We start from the raw sequence: 19,939 nt of genomic DNA, 5'->3' as shown, positions 1-19,939 counted from the left end.
CTGCAGTAAGGTCTCTCTTCATCCTTCTCTGGGATGAACAACTCCAGCTCCCTCAGCCTGTCCTTGCAGGAGGGGTGTTCCAGTCCTCAAATCATTTTTGTGGCCTTCTCTGGAACCACTCAAACAGGTTCATATTATCCTTGTGCTAAGGGCTCCAGAGCTGCATACAAAGAAACAGCTGACACATGGTAACTTGCTTTTTTTTGTCAACAGTACTCAGCCCTGGGTTTGCATTGTAAACAGCAGATCCAAACCACTGCTAGTGTAGCTTTGGACAGTCTATATGTGTACAATTTATGACAAATAGATGAATATGCTCTCAATCAGTTACTGAAATACTTACAAAGGCAGTTGGTAAAAAAATTATGCCTACAGTGATTTGCATCAACCACTTACAGAGGCAAAATACAGACCACATTAATGCTTCCCAAAAGCCAGATTTTCAATGTACAGCTCCTGATTTTTGAAAAGGTACATTTTGAACTTTGCCTTGGTCTTTATGGAAGCCTACACAAGAAGTCAAAAAGGGGTTTTGTTTGTTCTTCTGGCATGATTTCTAATCACTTAATTTTTTCTTCCAGAAGCACCTGATGTGAATCAGAATTTCCAAAGCTTTTTAAACCAAGCACTAATTAACCTTTGGAAAGAAAAAAACAAGCAAATCCAGAGGCCTGGCTTGTGCAGTACTGCTACAATGGTTTTGAATTACTGTGAAATGGAAATTAGGTTAAATTTTTAACAACTCACAGGTTACTTACCCCAGAATATAATCATCTGCTTTCTTCCATGTCAGGAAGTATAGGCATTGACATTTTTGAACACTGGTCAGGGAACACAGTGCTATATACGCCTCATGCTGAGGAAATGGTTATATAAGCAAAGACAAAACTAAGTTCAAATCATGGAATCATTGAATGGTTTGGGTTGGAAAAGACCTTTAAGATTGTCCAGTTCAGCCCACCTGCCATGAGCAGGGACACCTCCTACTAGACCAGGTTGCTCAAAGCCCCATCCAACATGGATTTGAACACTTTCAGGGTTGAAACCTCTAAAACTTCTCTGGGCAACCTCTTCCAGTACTTCACTACCATCATGGGAAGAATTTCTTCCTAACGTCTTAACTCTAGCTTCTTCCACTCTGAAGCTATCACCCCTTTTTCCAGCACTACATGCCTTTGTAAAAATCCTCTGTCATTACACATAACAAGTTCAATGTACATGTTCTTCATTTAAGGTTATGAGTGGTTTATTCTGCTAAGGTTTTCCTATTGATGCTAAATAAAAAACCAACCCCCCAGTGTGCATATAAACATGGTCAAGACTCAGAGGGGCTTTCTTTAGTTATACTGAAAATACAGAATACAGAATCAACCAGGTTGGAACCTTTGAGATCACCGAGTCCAGCCTATCACCCAACACCACTGAATCAACTAAACCGTAGCACTGAGTGCCTCATCCAGTCTCTTTTTAAACACCTCCAGTGATGGTGACCCCACCACCTCCTTGGGCAGCCCATTCCAATGGCAAATCACTCTTTCTGTGAAGAATGTCTTCCTAACATCCAGCCTAAACTTCCCCTGGTGCAGCATGAGACTGTGTCCTCTTGTTCTGTCACAGGTTGCCTGGGAGAAGAGACCAACCCCTACCTGACTACAACCACCCTTCAGGTAGTTGTAGATGGCAAGAAGGTCTCCCCTGAGCCTCCTCCTCTCCAGGCTAAGCAACCCCAGTTCCCTCAGCCTCTCTTCATAGAGCTTGTGCTCCAAACCCCTCCCCAGCTTTTTTGCCCTTCTCTGGACACATTCCAACAATGCCACTGTTCTGTTTGCAATATCAGTACATTTTGTTAAAGCCCCTTACATTTTTGTAAAGTTACAAGTATCTTGGCAGGGATGAGATGAAGATATCAGGACAGCTTTTGAAATGTTCTAACTTTTACAAGAAGGTTAAACCTTTTCTTAAAACGAAGCACTGTTAATCCTCAAAAATATTATGGACACATTCTTTACACATTTTACCTTGCTACATAATGGCCTAAAATAGTGTCTGTTTTAGAAACTGTGTTGTAAACTAGTCTAAAGTCAGGCTGGTCTAACATAGCAACTGTTGACTAATTACATCAGCATTTTAAAGTGTATTTTCAGCAGAGCTCCCATTTGTCTTCATTTTAAGATAAAGTCTGATAGTTTGGTTTCTTTTCATCTGCCTTAAAATTTTCCTTGATGACATGTACACATTTCTTTGGAAGACCTATTACTTTTTGGCCTCTTCAGCCTGATTTTGCCTGTGGAAAGATTATTTGATTACAAACCAAACCTGTTTGAAATACTACTCATGGAGGTCTAAGGAATCTCACAAATGAAGAGAGGTGGATCAGACTTGTAATGTTCTATACAACAAAATGCTCTCTGAAAAATGCTGAGAATATGGATTAGGATGTCAGAAGCTTAAAGAATAACCCAACTCAGTAACCCTATGGACATTTTCCTCCCTGGGGAGGAAAAACCTGTATTTAATATACGTGATAAACAAATATCATGACCACATGGTATTTGCATATATGCATGTATGTAAGTATGCACACAGGTATCCCTGTCATGCATGAATAGAGTGCAAGTATACTTTTGCCATTACTGTATGCAACATTACAAGAGCAAATTAGTAATAACCTTACATTTACACTTCTCTTTATCATCAGTTAACTAGGTATCTACCTTACCAACAAGACTGGAATTAATGTTACTGTTCTGAGGTGAAGACTCCATGGAGCTATTTTGTGGCAACTCTCTTCAGATCGTCTCAATCTGAGAACTGATATCTTTGCCTATATTTAGGGATTCGCATATTTGGCTCATATTACAACAACCTTCAGCATTTTCTTGACCTATATTCAGGTGTTCATCTGATTAATTATTCCACACCGCGCTCTGCGTGGTCAAACCAACACCACAAAGCCGCAGTTCAGAAGGAGTCAGAACACAAATGGTACAGCTTGACTCTGTGAAGATACTGTCAGTGTGATAGAGCATTCAGAGCTTGTATTATAAATAAATAATAAGGCTGGTCTACTTAGAGTGCCAGCAAAACCTTTGCAGGTTAATGAAAAGTAGAAGATATAAATACGTCTATGGGAAGCTTCCACCCTCATAAAGCACATTTTTTCATCCAGATAGATTCTGTATCTCACCTCTACTAGGATTTAAACTAAAAGTTTGATTTTGAAATTTATTGTCAGGGTTAATCATGTGTCTTTTCCTGGAGCTGATGCTGACCACTTTAAGTTGTTAAAAGCAATAGTGCTTCAACTCCCTTGTAATCCTCCATCCAGTTGCTGTCTTGGTGGAGTATATTATCCTCCACTGAAAAATAAAGTCAAGGAAGAGCTAGGAAAGGTGTTAAACGACATCTACTGATAATCAAGTAAATGTTGACATTGTTAACTGTCACTTGGTGCCATGGTTTAGTCATGAGATCTGTGGTGGCAGGTTGGACTTGATGATCTTTGAGGTCTCTTCCAACCTTGGTGATTCTGTGATTCTGTGTGATTCTGTGATTGTGCACAAAAAATACAAAGGAGGATCCACAGATCTGCCCTGTTTACTGGTAGGCATATCTTTTTTGAGCATGCTAAAGACATGTGATAATACTACCATCTGTTGTTTCTTCCACAAAAGAAGTGAAGGCAAAACCAGGTAGAACAAGGCATGCTGAAAACCAAAAAGCAGATGTCTTGTTATAGACAGGCCTTGAGAGATCACTGCTTTTCTCCCCAGTTTGACAGCTGTCTCAAAGTATCATTTATCTATTATCAAGGGAAAAACACTTGTCTGTAGACTAAAATTCCCTGACGTACTCATCCCAAATAGCAGTCAAACTTGAAGCCAAAATGCACAGGTACTCTTCCTGTTATCACTGTATATAGCTTATGACAGAGGACCATATTGCTCTACCTCAAGAACAAACAAGCTGTACAAGCCCACAGGGAAAATCAGGCATGTAAAAATGGCAGTTCTGAACACAGGAATGTTGCCAACCTGTGAAGTATGATACTGTTCTGACAAACATCAGCAAGAGGTGGTATAATGGTTTGCTTTACTTCCTACTTTTTAATTTAGAAGAAAGAGAAGCACCTTGTTAATTTATTTTTACCCCCTAAGTACCATTTTTTCCCAAATCCACCTAGCATCTGAAAAGTCAAGCCAGGTCTCACTCATGCTCATCATCTGAGATGCTACAGGTTCAACTTTGCTCTACCTTTCTATGCCAAAAAAGGGCAGATGCATAAAACAGAATACAGACGTCGCTCTGGCTTTTTAATTCTAACTAACATTCCTGCACTGCTCGGGAAAACACAGTCTCATTGAATGTATGGCAGCCTGCACATGCACCTTCTCTTAGCCTTTTAATAAATTGCTACTGAGTTATGAAATAAAATATACAAAACTCTTGACTGCCAGCTGGTGCTATCATAGAGCCATTCATGAACATTTTAGAGATCCAAAGTACTGTGTCCTCCAAGAGTTCTTCTGTACAATATATGTCAAGGGAGGGAAAATGTTCCTGAACGTCCCCTCAATATACAAAACCATCTGATGGCACTTCATTTCTGAAGAGAACACTGTCAACTTGAGCTTTAAGTGGCTGGCTTTGATACACCATCACTCAAACCTATGTCCCAACCCCAAGCTGTGTGGAGCAGGCAGCCTTTTTGCCACCTTTGGCATTAGACCAAAATTCCTGCTTGTATCCCATTCTGCTCCAGACAATGAAAACCCACTGGCTTGGCACCTCAGGGGTTGCTCATTCCCAGGCAGAACTCAGAAGCAGCCTGTTTCTACTTCAGTGGCTACTGAGGAGCTCCTGAAGCTGTATAGGTTACCACCATGGAAGACTTTGGGTGGAGACTTTGGGTGGAAAGACTTTGGCAAGTGAGTATTGGTTAGAAGAAAGCATGTGCTGGTAGACAGACAGAAACATTGCCTTGTATGGTTTGTGTCTTGTTTCCCATTAGCTGTATGGGAGGAATGTAAACAGAGGCTTGCCAGACTGATGTCAAGTTGGATTAAACCTCTCAGAAAAGCACTGTGTGAGAAGAATGATCCAGAGTTGCAATCAGAGCCTTTGGCGACTGTCTTTTCTTGTCCTGCCCTTTCTTCATATGCAATGCTTTTTTACATATGTAGAGAAAAACACCTCTTATCCAAGTAAAAGCTACAGTCTTGTGTATGCAACCACTAGAATTTTGACAACTGTCTGTTTGTCAGAATGGACAAATGTTATACCTGGAATAGCGAAAGGACAAAAATGTCTGTGTGACTTGTGCTTTTGTAGCTGTGCTTTTGTAACTGATGTTGGTTTGAAGTCTTGGCTACCTCTATTATATTCACCATAAAATACTTCTGTCTGTAGCTCAGTATGTGTTAAAACCACTGATATGCTATGAATGTGTATAAATGTGCTAGATAAACTACCTTGGCTGTGGATTTTCTGTCTGTGGCATAACCTCTGTATTTTTAAAGGGTTACTTTTTCCTAAGCAAAAATGATTTTTGTGTGGTAAAGGAAAAAGCAGGTTCATATTGAACCTTTTCCACTTAACCTATGTTTCTTCCTTTGTCTTGCTTTACGCTGTTGGTACCACAAAGCACACTTTTGTCTTTGCTTTCTGGCTCTTTGCTTCTTTCCCTCTCCCAGTGATGAGGCTGCTGTCTACAAAACCATGCAGGAAAGGAACAGGGGGCATTTCTGTATCCCACTATTGAAAAAAAATTACAAACCTGATTGGTAAAGCAATCTCTGTTTTGACAAGTGCCCCTAAGAGTGTTGAAGCATTTTAGATCTCTTATCACATCCCAGTTTAGTCCCATAATTACGGGTGAGCAAGTGCACAAATCAAGCTGTGTGTGTACAAGTCAGTGTAATAATAGCACGGACTGTGCTTAAGCCTCTGATAATTTCATATGGATTCTTTAAAATACGTCCATGTATGTGCTTAGTATCTCTTGAAATATCAGCTTGCTTCCTAATTATATGTAAGTTCTGTGGAGAGCTCCTATCCCTCGCTGAATAATTTTGCCTGTCTTACCAATTTTGTGATCACAAAGAACGAGTTCATTATTTAATGATATACTGAAACAGTCAAGACTTGACAGTCTGTGTAAGCATGATTGACTTAAAATAACCAAGGCAACCCAGTTTCTAAGTACATTCCCCTATTCTTTTCATGCTCCCTTTTTATGTCACCACTCCTCATAGTCTTTTGTCTTGGTTTTGTTTTCTTCTCTCCCTCCAATGAAGTGTAAGAGTTTTAGTATCTCTCCAATCAACAGACACCCAATGTTGTTAGCCACCTCATTTGCTATGTAATAGTGTGGTACTCTTCATGTAATCAAGCATCCTAAAGGCCTTACAAGCCATTTAATTACCTGTCACAAGTCCAATTACTGTATATAAGCAGGCTGCCTCACTGAACCAAGAAAATACTGCATGTAGGCATTGATTTTAGTACAGAAGTAGTGAAGTGATTCAATTCAGTTCATAATAATTGAGCAGTAATAGTCTTTATGCTATGCTTACAACCAAAATGAATCTGCATTTTCTGCAAGGGCAAGCTCCACAAAGTACAAACCCATATGGAGTGGGATGTGAAGAGAGAGGAGCAAAGGAGGAAACTTAAAACTAAGCAGATACTGTTTGCATGTTCTAAAAACTCAAACTGTGGAACAGCTTCTGCAGAAAGAGGAGACTGGAGTTATTCAGTACCGAGGTGACTAACGGTTTTGTCTGCTGTGAAGGTGGCCTTTCACAATGCTTCCACACCCTGCTTCTCATGCATATCCATATTATGCCCAAGCCAGAATAGTTTGGCTTGATTTCAGACAAGTTATCTAGCTTTCCTGCTCTTACCAAGACATCCTGCTGCCATTATGATCTCAATACTGTGCCTTGGAGTCTCAGGCTCATCATGGCTGTGCCACTCTGCCTACAGCCTGTGGCACATCTTCCCAGCATGGCAGCAGCCAGGAGAGCTGAAGCAAACTTCTTGCCATTTGAGTATTCCCTTTCCTCTGCAGCTCATTTGTGACATTTACTGATCACAACTCAAGGCCTCACCCATCTCCCATTCTAAAATTCAGCCCACTGATTCTGCAATACCAGTAGCACTGCAGTGAATCGTGCCTTTGCTTATGATTCAGTATGAAATGGGCCACCTGCTACTAAAAACGACCTTTCTATTTCCTGCTATAATCTGGTTGCTACTTACAGGTAACTACTACTGAGTTTTAATGACAGTCCATGCAACTTTGCTCATTTAGGAGATGTGAGACATAAGGCTGTTTATCTGTTGTAGTGTGAAGTACTGTGAAACCTATAAATATCAAACTGGACCTATCCTAGATGCTTGTAAAGGCAGCCTTTTCTACAGTGGTTGCTTTAGAGGACCCAGAGCTGTTAGGTGAATTATTCTGCTGCTTCTTCTCTCTAAACAATGACAGGTTACACATGGAAATGTAAATCATTCTTTGCATTTATTCCAAAAGGAATTAATTAAGTATTTAAACTAATACAAAACATAACTTTAATGCCCAGGATCTGAGCATGTCTCCTTGGAAATACATAACACTATTCAGTTATGTAATTGAGCACTTATCTGTTTTTTATAATACATGTCATAAAAGCATTAAGCCTTTGATTCCCAGCATACCACTACTGGTATTTTGGATTCTACAAGCAATTTCCTTAGTCTGCTATTCTCTGAAATACTGTGTGTCAGAGCGAGCAATTCCCATTAGCATACACTGAAGAAAGTAGTCGCGATGGGACCTTTCTTAGTAACAAAGAGTCCCTGAAATTTGACAGTCAGAATACTTCGCAGACGCAATGAAACAAAGAAAACAGCCAGTATCTGTATGGACTAAGGCAGTGTCTATATGCCATAAAGTCTTGCTAACATGGTGACAAAGATCACAGGGTTTAAGAAGCCCCCAAACACATAACCCTGCTGAACCAGCTCAATCAGCAGAACACCTGCCATAGATGTAGCTGTGCTTATGTGTGCTTCTGTCATTTAAACATACACTGCTTAGTAAAGGTGTTGGTATTCTGGTATAGTTCTAGCAGTGGGTAAATGAGCCTTTAGAGTTCAAAGAATTTCTTATTTGGAAAAGTCAGTAAACTGTATCTGTCAAAAATGCTCACTTTTATGCAAGCAACTGGAGCTGCCTCTGTACTTCAGGAAAATTACAATTTCCCAATTGCTTCTCCTATTGCAAAAGATTAACTTAAAATTTTAGAGAAGGGAGTTTATTTATATATATTAAAGGTGCTTCATCAAGCAAAATGTTTTAACCACTTCATAACAGCTGTCTGAATAACTGCAGTAATTTATAACTCATTTATCATAGGTGTTTCTTTGTTCTTGCCCCAGTAAGCATGATAATCATGTTCTCTTTCATGTGGTCAGATGTTCTGGCAGGCAGCAACTGCAACTACTGAGTTTGCTGCTGTTGCACATGATCTTAAAACTGGTGCAGAGCCACAAAGACTATTTCCTTAACACATTCAGCAGTTCATAATTTTTCTCTCTGAAGTTCAAACCACTTGCAAGCGTAAGTCACTGACAGGCCCCAGATTGAAACATGGAAAGATTATCTGACTTGTTCCAGATTAGTTGCAAGTGAATACAAGGCTGAGAACTGAATACAATCCATCTAGTTTCCAGACCTCCTTGCTGTACTCTGCTGCTTTTCCAATACTTGCTAATTCACATTCCCATGAATTTTAGTCCTGAAGGATCTTCAATGTTTGGTTTGGTTTGGGTTTTTTTCACTAATTTGGGCTCTACAATGTATTTTACCTGGTCAATAAAAATTATACACTGGGATTAGAAAATCTAATGGGGGGGGGGGTGTTTAAATACATGCAATCTTACTACCTTTGCTCCTTATGGCATGTCATGAAGCTCTTATCTCCCCTGAAGTTTGTGCCATAGCTGACAATAATCAAAACATGTCATAGGTTGGTTCTGCTGTAATAGTAAATAATGCACATCCTCTTAATTTTTATTTAATTGAGAAAACATTTTTTATTCATGACATTTGGAGTTGAGCAGCATTCAAGGAGGAAGACACAAATGAATCATAGGAATATTTGGAAGACTAGCATTTTTATTATGCCAAAGACCAAAAAGGGCCATATTGTTGTATGTGCCTGGCTATACTACAGAAGGTGGGTTGCCTTTGCCTTTGTTCTTGTGCAAACTTGCTCAGAATAGAATCAGTGTTATGAAACTCTTTGTGTTGAAAAGGTATAGAATCAGAAAAAAAGTTTATCATTTGCATAGTAATTTTTTTAAATGCTAGGATAAAAATTGCATTAAACTAGGATATCCAACTCACAGGAGTATCTTAGAAGGCCTGCTTTGAGAATACTGTACTGAGTTCAAATTCACTCTGAGTTTCATTTCTACCACTTTGCTATTCCAAAGGTTTTCTAAAGTTACATTTCTGAAGTAGGATTAATTGCCTGAGTGCAGCATCACAGAACAATTAAACATAATAGTCCATGAACCATTGCCACTTTTGTCTGGCTTACAACAATAAAAATGTGTACTATTGACTTCACACAGCCCCACTACTAAATAGACTTCTTCCAACTATTTCCTAATGGACTGGCCCATGTAGATTTTTTTTCTGAAAGCATTTTCCATCACTGGAAAACAACTGTATTTAGGTAAATGCAAATAAGGACAACTTCCTTCCCCAGATGGTCTTAATTTTTAAGACTGCCCCTATGTATTATGGTATCTGAATTTTACTTCATAAAAATCCTCACTGTTGATCTTGTAGTGCAATGATACAACTGTGCAATGATACTACAGCAATCCCAGAAGCAAAGGACAGATTTTCACATTTTTAGGTGAGGTCATGACAAGTTCTCAGCTTTGTGCTGGCTGTGTCTCTGGGGGGATTTTTCCTCTCATATGTCTAGTTATTGAAAAATGCAGCCTCTCAGTTTCACAGCTTGTCATTTCTGCCTTCCTCCTGCCCCTCTGAGCATCATCTTCTCTTTGAAGAATTCCTTATGTATTTTTGTGTAAAGGTATATATTCCATCCTTGGATCTGTCCCCCTAGGATGCTGTTTAACCCTTTACTCTGAGCTAAACCTGAAGGCTGTTCAGTTCTTCCTCACCACACACCTGCCTCTGGCTACAGGCAAGGGAGGACCCAAGGCCTGACAGCCCAGCTCCCCACCAGCAGTACAGTTGCCTCTCTCAAAATTAGATCATTTTACGCTGATTAGGAGAGTTCAAGATCGTCATTGCTTGACAGAGGCAGGTCTGCATAAACGAGTGGAGGGCATTTTTAATAACCTGTCGGAAAGCTGAGCTGCTGGGACCCAGGGAGGGGGCTGGAGCATGGCTGAAAGCACCCCTGGGAGTCCCTCACGGCTGCTGGCTGGCGCTGACCAGGACCTTGGCGGAGGAGGTCCGCATTCAGCCCCAAAGAGGATGCCTCATCTGCTGTGGTATTTCGCTCGGGTTCCCCCCTCTTCTATTACTCCCCTGCCTCAGCTTCTTGCACTTGTCACCCGCGGGGCTGGGGAAGGCGTTCCGCGCGCAGCCCGGCGCAGGTGACAGGAGGAGCCGAGAGGCTGAGCAGAGCCCGGGCCGGCAGCACGGCGCGCCCGTGGGGCCCTGACCCAGATAGCGCCCAGGGCACTGCCCGCTCCGCGCCGCCGTCCCGCAGCCCCGGCCCGAGCTCCGAGACGTCCCTTCATCATGATACCCCCTCCTCAAGCTGTCCGCTGCTGCTGCCGCCGCCGCGGCCGGGCCCCTCCACGCCACCGCCGGCGAGAAGGCACCCGCAGCCCCGTCCGCGCCGGGCCGGGCCCGCCCCAGCCTTTACGGGGCCGGGGCAGGTCAGGCCGCTCCCCGCATCCCGCCCCTCCCGCCGCTGCCTGCTCTTCAGTTACCTGTTTTGATGACCCCCGTAGCCTTTTTTTTCCCCTCCTCTCTGCAATGAAAATCCGTGGCCGGTCACTCGCTCCCCCCTCCCTCGCCTCGGTGCTGTTCTCCCTCCTCCTCTTTCTTCTCCTCCTCCTCCTCAGCGGGAGCCGGTGTCAGTCAGTCACATCAGCTGCCCGGGCAGGCAGGGAGAGAAATGCCCGGCAGCTTCCGGGAGTGCCAAATAAAGCCAAGTCCAGAAAGAGACGGTGGCAGAGATGGAGAAAGAAAGCAAAAAGTGGGTGGAGTGTGAAAATGGAGAGAGAGGGAGAGGTATTTCTCTGTGGCGGTGCGGCGGCTCAGAGCCTGAAAGGAAAATGGCAGTGGTGGAGCATCACGGAGGAGCAGGGGAGAGCGCAGGCACTCAGGGAAGGATCATCTCCCGTCAATGGTGTAGTGGCCTCCCCTGCCCATGAAGCACAGGTGAGTGTGAAGTGAGCACCCCATGCCACACAGGCCTGATTCACACAGGGCAGGGAGAGCTGAGTCAGGGTGACACTGACAGACCCTTCAAATGACAGGGGAGGCTGTGGGCAGCCTCATACACACTGAGAAAATTCACTGTCTGCTCCAGGTTGGACTAAACTGTACCAGCCTGAGCACCACTATAGCTGGGCCCATAGTGGGGCTACTTCCATCATTTAGCATGGACACAAACCCAGGACTTCTCCCAGTAGGGAAACTTCTAGGCCTTGTTTGTCAGGCTCTGTGGGCTTCCCACTAGCCTGTACCACTGGCCAAATGCAGCACATGCATTTTGCAATTACACAGTGCTTGTCAGAATGTGGCTGGGGTCAGAGTGGCTGGAGAGCAGCCAGGTAGAGAGGGACCTGGGGGTGCTGGTTGATGGTAGGCTGAACATGAGTCTGCAGTGTGCCCAGGCAGCCAGGAGGGCCAATGGCATCCTGGCCTGCATCAGGAACAGTGTGGCCAGCAGGAGCAGGGAGGTCATTCTGCTCCTGTACACTGCACTGGTTAGGCCGCACCTTGAGTACTGTGTCCAGTTCTGGGCTCCTCAGTTTAGGAAGGATGTTGACTTGCTGGAGCGTGTCCAGAAAAGGGCAACAAGGTTGGTGAGGGGCTTGGAACACAAGCCCTATGAGGAGAGACTGAGGGAGCTGGGGTTGCTTAGCCCGGAGAAGAGGAGACTCAGGGGTGACATTGCTCTCTACAACTACCTGAAGGGTGGTTATAGTCAGGCAGAGGTTGGTCTCTTCTCCCAGGCAACCAGCACCAGAACAAGAGGACACAGTCTCAGGCTGTGCCAGGGGAGGTTTAGGCTGGAGGTTAGGAGGAAGTTTTACACAGAGAGAGTGATTGCCCATTGGAATGGGCTGCCCAAGGAGGTGGTGGGGTTGCCATCGCTGGCGGTGTTCAGGAGGAGATTTGACAGGATGCTTGGTTGCCTGGTTTAGTTGATTAGGTGGTGTTGGATGATAGGTTGGACACGATGCTCTCGAAGGTCTCTTCCAACCTGGTCTATTCTATTCTGTTCTATTCTATTCTAGTCTATCTGATCATCCACATGAAATCTGCTTCACCTCCAAGTATCACATAAGCTGGCTTTCTCCACAGAAGTCTTGGGAGAAGACCATTAATTCACAGCCTTTCAAGGAACAGTTTGGTCTTGAATGGAAAAATAATTCATTAATTAGTGATAACAAAAAAGACCAAATATACTGAGCAGCCTGGTCTACTGGAACATGTCCCTGCCCATGGCATGGGGGGTGGAACTCGATCTTTAAGGTCCCTTCCAATCCCCCAAATTCTATTATTCTATATTTTTCAAGTCAAGCATGTAGTTGTGAGAAAATGAGTAGTACTTTTCCCTATCAAATACATAGCTTATTTTAGAAGATGTTGTATTTAATTTCTGGTGGTCCGTCTCTCAACATTACAAAATATGGAACAAAGAATTTGATTGTGCAGCAGTTAAATGGGGGATAAGGAAAGTCATATTTTAATAGGAAAACAGCTCACGACCTCACATGCCTAAGGACAGCGTTAAGCGAAAGCAAGCTGACTGCAAGCATCAGCCTGGGGTCCAAAGCTGCCAGTGCAGACAATGTAAGTAACATCAGAAACTGCAGAAAAAGTGCTGCAGCTTCCTGTACACAATGAAAATAATTACTTCTCCTTGGCATGTATAAACAACCCGATGAAATCAACAGAATGGTATTGGTTTTAAACCAGAGAGTCTTAACAGACTTTTCAAAAGAGTAAAAGGCAGTATGGAATCAAAGACCTCATTGCAAAAATGCACAGAAAACAACCTACTATAGCGAAGCAAGGAACAAGCCCAAGAGAGCTCATTCTGAAAGAAAAGCCAGAAGAATTAAGAAACTGTGAAACTACTACATTTACTCCTATGGAATATGGAGCCTTTGGTTAAAAGCTCAAGATCCATATCCTATACAATTAAGAAGAATTAAAAAATCCTAACACTTGTGCAGTGTCCATATGGTAAGTGGAAAGTTTAGGATGATAAATACAATGGAATTTCTGTAGAATGTCAATTTGAGAAGAGTATAATCAAAGTTTTGCAAGCTCTTATTACAAGAGCACAGTCAAACACTCCATATCATCCCTTTACATCACAGGCTACCAAACCAGTGGATGCCATACATATCTAAAACAAGTTACCTGTAACACATCTTCCTGCCTGTCTTCTAGCGCTTTCTTCAGAAAACAAACAAGGTCTTTTTTGTCTCCCCCAGGAGAATGTTGTCAAACTAAGACTAAGGTAAAGGAAACAAAGGTATGTACTAAATATAGTCAGGGAAAAAAGGGAGATACAGTAATCATAATGTGACTTCATAATAGAGAGGAAGCTCAGTGGCAAGCAAAGCTATAGGATATTAAAGAGCCTTACAGTTTCTATATAAAAAGTAATCTTAAGAGACAGCTCTTTAAAGAAATTTGTAGTTACTAACTCAGGCCAAGCAACAGCTCTGTGAAGAGAAGAAAGGAATGAGAGGTGTGCAAATTTTGGACTTTGCAAAATCCTGTATGTGTGAAAATGCTGACTAGATGATGACATAAAGGAAAAAGAAAGCTTGGACAGCAATAAAAAATATGCTTTGAAAATATTTGGCAATGTCATTAAGCAAAACATTAAGGAAAGGGCACAAAATAGAACACAGGGCAATGGGCACAAATAGACAACAGGAAGTTCTACCTGAACAGGAGGAAAAACTGGCTCTGCCTTGCCAGAGAGCTTGTGGAGTATCCATCTCTGGAGACTCAAAAACCACCTGGACAGGATTCTGTGCAACCTGATCTAGGTGAACCTGCTTTAGCAGGGGGGGTTGGACTGTATGATCTCCAGAGGTTACTTCCAACCCCCACCATTCCGTGATTCTGTGATTCTGAGCAAGGAACGACCGGAAGAGCGGAGTTTGGGGATGAGTACTTTGTCCTCAGTCTAACAATACATTCATGTACTGGCTTAGACTTATATGCAGCAAGTACATTGATAGCAGTTACTTCAGCATTAGAAGTTTCTATTTGTACAGTTTTTTTAGTGGGGACAGGATCACCTCCTTCAGGATCAAAAAGTTCAAACTCCCTTAGAATTCTAACCTATGCTATAGTCCTCCTGAAATGATGAAGACCTTTTCTTCTCCAGGAAGCACAGTAACAGCCCTCTTGTGGGATGTCACACAATTAAAATGAAGTAGTTCATGAAACATCACGACTTCAGAATTATTTTTTTTTCCCATTTTACTTTCTGCTTTTGCTGCTGCAGACAATCTGTGCCAAGGCTGCCATGTTTTATTCCCTTTTATAGAAGAATGTATTTGTAAAATTGTGTAGGGATCCCAAAGTGCACATCAGAGCTTGCTAGGACAGGCGATCAAAATCTCTGTAGAATGATGGCATTGTAACCTACTTAGAAGGAATTACTCTGGTGCGTCTTTTATGTGCATACAATTTTTTCTTTCACAGAATTAAACTGTTGAAAATGCTCAGGATTCCCCTTCCCAGTATTTGTTGAAGAAGGACATTCAATGTATACAAATGTGAAATTTTCCTTTTTATGGTTGCATCTAAATGATTCATAGATCAGTTTGGAGAAACCCGCAAATATCGCCACTCATTGCCTTAAATGCATGAAGTCTGTCTTTGCTGGGACAATGCAGAAAATATAACATGAATTAAAATTGCACAAGCATTTATTGACATGAAAATAAACCAGCTTTAAACAGAAGTGCTTGAAAGACACACAGGTGTGGTGCTATGGGACATGGTTTATCACCAGACTTGGTAGATTTACATAATGGTTGGACTTCGTGATCTTAAAGTCTTTTCCAAACAAGATGATTCTGTGATTCTATGAAATTGGAATATCATGTGAAAATCTTGGGGAGTGTGACCTGCTAGATCTGCTTAAGCAATATTGGAGTGCATTCAGAATGTGTCAAGATGCCTTTTGCTTACCATATCTGCTGTTTAGCCTCCAGAGTTTGAAAACCAGCATATAGCTAATTAACTAAATGCATCTGTGAAGTGCACTTTGTGGCTATCTTGTACAGATCACGTGTCAAAAGAGACAGGGAGAAAAAAAGAAAAATGAAGAGTCTGCCAAAAAAAGTGGATTGTTTCTCCCCTTTCAAACCAGCATGAAATAAAGCTGGATCTGTCATCAATCTGATCACCTATAAAATGCGATTAATGCAGATTTAAATTACGTTTAGTCTCATAAATGCCACTCTGCTGCTTTTTGATCCCTTCTCTGTAGTCTCTTTTATGCAGTAAGCTCTGGGGGTGTGGACTGTCAGTTCATAATTGTACATTAATTAGTTGTATGCTCCTCTTTAGGCATGACAACATGAAAAGTTAAATAATAAGTGTGTGCTTATCATTAAGTATGCAAGTAATGGCATCCCCGTGTAGCAGAGCACTTAGGCATTCCAGCTGTATTTAAGCAGCTTGTCACGTAGGGATGGAATTACTCACTTGTTTATAATTCAGTATATGTTTAAGGGCTTTGCAGAATCCAAAGGGAAAATGTCCTGATCTCACAAATACTAATCCTTGTGATGACTTCTACTAATGGTAGTTTCCTGGTTTAATTCAGTTTTGTGGAGCTGTTCTTTTGGGAAAGGTGCTCAGTAAATATTGTAGGCTTGGTCTTTGATTTTGCTGAGTAGTTCTGTTGCCTTATCTGTTTTCTTTGTCATGAGATAAAGGCCTGTGGTGCATTTTTTGACAAAAAATCTGGTTTATACAGTACCAGGGTTTGATATGAATTTCCACCAAAGTTTAATGCTTTTCATTTAATTACAGGCAGAAATTTGCAAGGAACTTTTAGCAATAAGGAGGGAAAGTATAACTTTCAAGTGTGTGAGTGCAGGGTTATCATGTCACCTGAAACTACTCTTTTGCTGTGTATGAAACCTGTGGAAGCAGTTGTCAAAAGGAATGATGAGGTCTTACTCAATGGTCAGTGTTAATTTTCTAATTGTTAGCATTTATCTTTGAGCTTCTTATTTCTATTTTCATCTTTCATTCAGTCTAGGGTGCAGGGGATCCATTAAGAGACCATCAGTGTCTTTTAGTTATGCGTTGATACCACTAAACAAAGTGAGGTACTACTTCAAGCTCTGTAGGGGAATACACAGTTCTGCTTTGACAGAGTATCAGGACATCTTTACCGTGGTGCTGGCTATGGTTCTAGCTCCACATGTGAGCTGTGGAGCGTCTTAGGATAACTGCAGCTGGTTAGAAGTCTGTGCTCTTCACCTTGTCATAGTATTCCTGTATTGGGAATCATGTGACCAGCAAGACCAGGGGAGTGATTGTCCCACTGTCCTCAGCACTGGGGAGGCCACACCTCACGTTCAGTTTTGGGGCCCTTGCTACAAGAAGGACACTGAGGTGCTGGAGCTTGTCTGGAGATGGGCAATGAAGCTGATGAGGGATCTGGAGACTGTGTCCTATGAGGAGAAGCTGAGGGAACTGGGGTTGTTTGAAGAAAAGGAGGCTGAGGGAGTGAGACCTTATCACTCTCTACAACTACCTGAAAGGAGCTGTGGGTGTTTATCTCTTCTCACAAGTCACAATTGATGGGACAAGAGGAGGCGGCATCAAGTTGTGCCAGTGGAGGTATAGTTTGACATTAGAAAAAGCTTCTACACTGAAGGGGTTCTCAAAGACTGGAACAGGCTGCCCAGGGATATGGTTGAATTGCCAACCTTGGATGTATTTTAAAAGCCCTCTAGATGTGGTGCTCAAGGCTATGGTGTACTAGTGGCCCTGACAGAGTTAGATAGTGGTTGAACTTTACGGTCTTAAAGTTTTTTTCCAACCATAATTATTCTGTAAAATCTCTTTATCTTATGTTCAGGAAGAGCCACTTCTGCTTATTGCTGAGGAGGTTCTGCCATGGTTTACTTTTTTTTTTTCTGTCCTAGTAAATCCAGAGTGCAAATATTCTTCCTCAGCCCCTAGAGATAGAAAGCATAGAGCCAGCTCTAAAGTTCTTCCTGTGATGACTTACTGATGGCTCCCGGAGATCAATGTTCTTGTTGCCTAGGAAAGCCCTTACAGCTGGTGCAGCAGAAGTACTGAAAAATCCAGACACACAGAAAGCATGATTGTTGTTTTTTTTTTTCCTTCTAAAAAGCTGCAACTACTTTAGACTCTTTTTGTTGCTATTTTTGCCATGTTGGGGAGTAATCAAGTAATGAATGCAAGATTTAGCATGTAACCCACTGGGCTAGAAGCTTAATTTTTGTTTGAAATAATTGCACAATCACCAGATTCTACGAAACTATGTAAATTTTATGGGGGGAAAAGTGCATAATTTGTGATAAAATCGCATGAACTGATAACCTGGTGATGTAATTTTTTACAGAGAACCCGTTGTAGGATATAATCCACTAGCACTGTGGGCAGATAAGCAATGTGTGTTCTGACAGTTATATATGTCCTGTTGTTCCAAGCACTTAACTGCATTGTGCCTCTATTTAGGCAGTTCATAAGTAGCATAACCCTAATAGCAGTTATTGCAGACCAAGTAAGGCAAAGAAACCCCCTTGGAGACAGAATTCCTCTGTTCTTTCACAACAGTTAATTAGCTACTGGGTGACATTTGCAACCCCCCCTCTCCCCCTGCTTCTGCCACTGCTATATCTTGCTGGTTTTGTCCATCTCCAAGTTCCTTTGTGCTGGATGGGTGAGGGGAAAATGAGATAAGCACTCAGGCCCTGTTAGATCTGTTCACTCAGGCAGAAAATAAAGACATTTACCTCTCCACAGTCACAATGCTTAGGCTCATCCTGTAAGGACCTATTTAGGTACTGACAGCTGTCTTCTGTAAACACACTTACTACTCTAATACAGAGTAGAGGGCCAGAGACCACAGCTTTTTTTTTTTTTTTGAGTCAGAAATATTTTACTTAGTTCTTGAAAGATGCTGAGGCAATTTATGCTTTTCCATTACAGAACCTGAATGCCAGGGGCAGCAGCAGTCAGCTTTCTTCTGCTTCTTCAACAGAGGACTTGAAGAGTGAAGATGTCTCAGTTTCATATGCTCCTGCAAAATGAAACTCCTGACAAAAAATCCTTAGGTACAGTACTTTACTCATATTTATATGCAGTTTTGCCAGCATAAATTGTTATTTTACAGATGATGACTGTCTAGATTAGGTACAAGGAGCTTATCGGGCACAGCAGCATAGAGCCTAGCACACTCATTTGCTCTACCCTTTGTATTCTCCATGGCAAATGGAGTGACACCTTTTTATTTTGCAATATTTGGAGAGCCTTCTAAGACCAGTCCTCTTTTCTGAAATCTGTCCATCTCAGTACATGTATTTCCTATATAGCTGTGGCAGAAGGATTTCCTATGTTGAGTAAAGAAAGGTTCATTCTTTTAGCAAAGCTTTGTGGGTAGAAAGAGAAAAAAAAATAGGATAAATTAAGCCAAATACTGAAGTAGAATAGAATGGTATGGAATAGAGTGGCATGGAATGGGAAAGACAAGAATATTTCAGTTGAAGGGACATACAACGATCATCTGGTCCATGTAGCCAGATTATCTTTGTGTCTTTCTATTTTTTTCCCAAAAGGGAAGGAGGAGTAAAGAAAAGGAATAAAATATATTTATATGTAATGCCTAAAATGAATTGCACCAGCAGAAAAAGTTAGGTTGGATATTAGAGGAAACTTCTTCATTGAAAGGATTGTTAAACACTGGAACAGGCTCCTCACGGAGGTGGTTGAATCCCCATTCCTAGAGGTATTTAGAATAACTGTGGTGCTGAGGGAGACAGTTTAGCACCAGACTTGGCAGAGTTAGATAATGGTTGGACTTAATGATCTGAAAGGTTTTTTCCAATCAAAACAGTTCTATGATTCTATGATTGGAAGGAACTGTATATATTTCACACTGATGGGGTGAAATCCTGGTTCCCCTCAGGTCAGTGTTTTGTCACTGACTAACAGGGTCAGCACTTTGCCCTACGTTCTGGATTAATGTTTCACTTGAGTCAATGTTGACCAATTATTTAGGTATCAGAAATAATAATTTTGTTTTAAAACTAGTTGTTTATATAATTATTTTCTTGCTTTCCTGTATTTATACCTGCTCTGCATGTATTGCACTGTATTTCTAAAAGCTATCATTTTATTTAGAGAAGAATATCGTTTGCTCTCCTGAATAATTAATCTTGGAGATCTCTTTTATTCCCCCATCAAATGTGCCATTCATGAATCTTCATAAGGGACAAGAAAGGAAAGCAACATTCTGAGGCTGTTTTATGAATTAGACCGTGAACATTAAAAATTTATGAAGCCTTGGTATAAATAAGAGTTTCAGTCTAGCTTCTAGTCCAGTTATATCACTACCTTGAAAACAACACTATTGGCTGTATATAGATTTCCACTAACATAGCTGACATTACAGAGCATGAAAAAAAGCAGCATGAG

At 41.6% G+C, this 19,939-nt stretch overlaps 1 protein-coding gene and 1 long non-coding RNA gene across 3 annotated transcripts in view; one reads left to right on the top strand and one right to left on the bottom strand.

Moving 5' to 3' along the window:
* CAP2 (cyclase associated actin cytoskeleton regulatory protein 2) overlaps positions 1-11,363 on the bottom strand; it is a 307,559-nt gene extending 296,196 nt beyond the window's left edge. For both annotated transcript variants that reach the window (XR_008462385.1, XM_009898088.2), the window contains exon 1: positions 10,975-11,363. The gene's annotated coding sequence lies outside the window, so the exon portion shown is untranslated. The remainder of the gene's footprint in view (positions 1-10,974) is intronic.
* Positions 1-18,541, top strand: part of LOC128897440 (uncharacterized) — a 93,746-nt gene extending 75,205 nt beyond the window's left edge. Inside the window, exon 3 of the long non-coding RNA XR_008462386.1 lies at positions 18,455-18,541. This is a non-coding gene — a long non-coding RNA (uncharacterized LOC128897440). The remainder of the gene's footprint in view (positions 1-18,454) is intronic.
* The last annotated feature ends 1,398 nt before the right edge of the window (positions 18,542-19,939 follow it).

Source organism: Dryobates pubescens, chromosome 9 (genome assembly GCF_014839835.1).
Source record: "Dryobates pubescens isolate bDryPub1 chromosome 9, bDryPub1.pri, whole genome shotgun sequence".
NCBI lineage: Eukaryota > Metazoa > Chordata > Aves > Piciformes > Picidae > Dryobates > Dryobates pubescens.
Note: the sequence above shows the minus strand (reverse complement) of the source record. Positions and strands in the feature narration are given on the sequence as shown.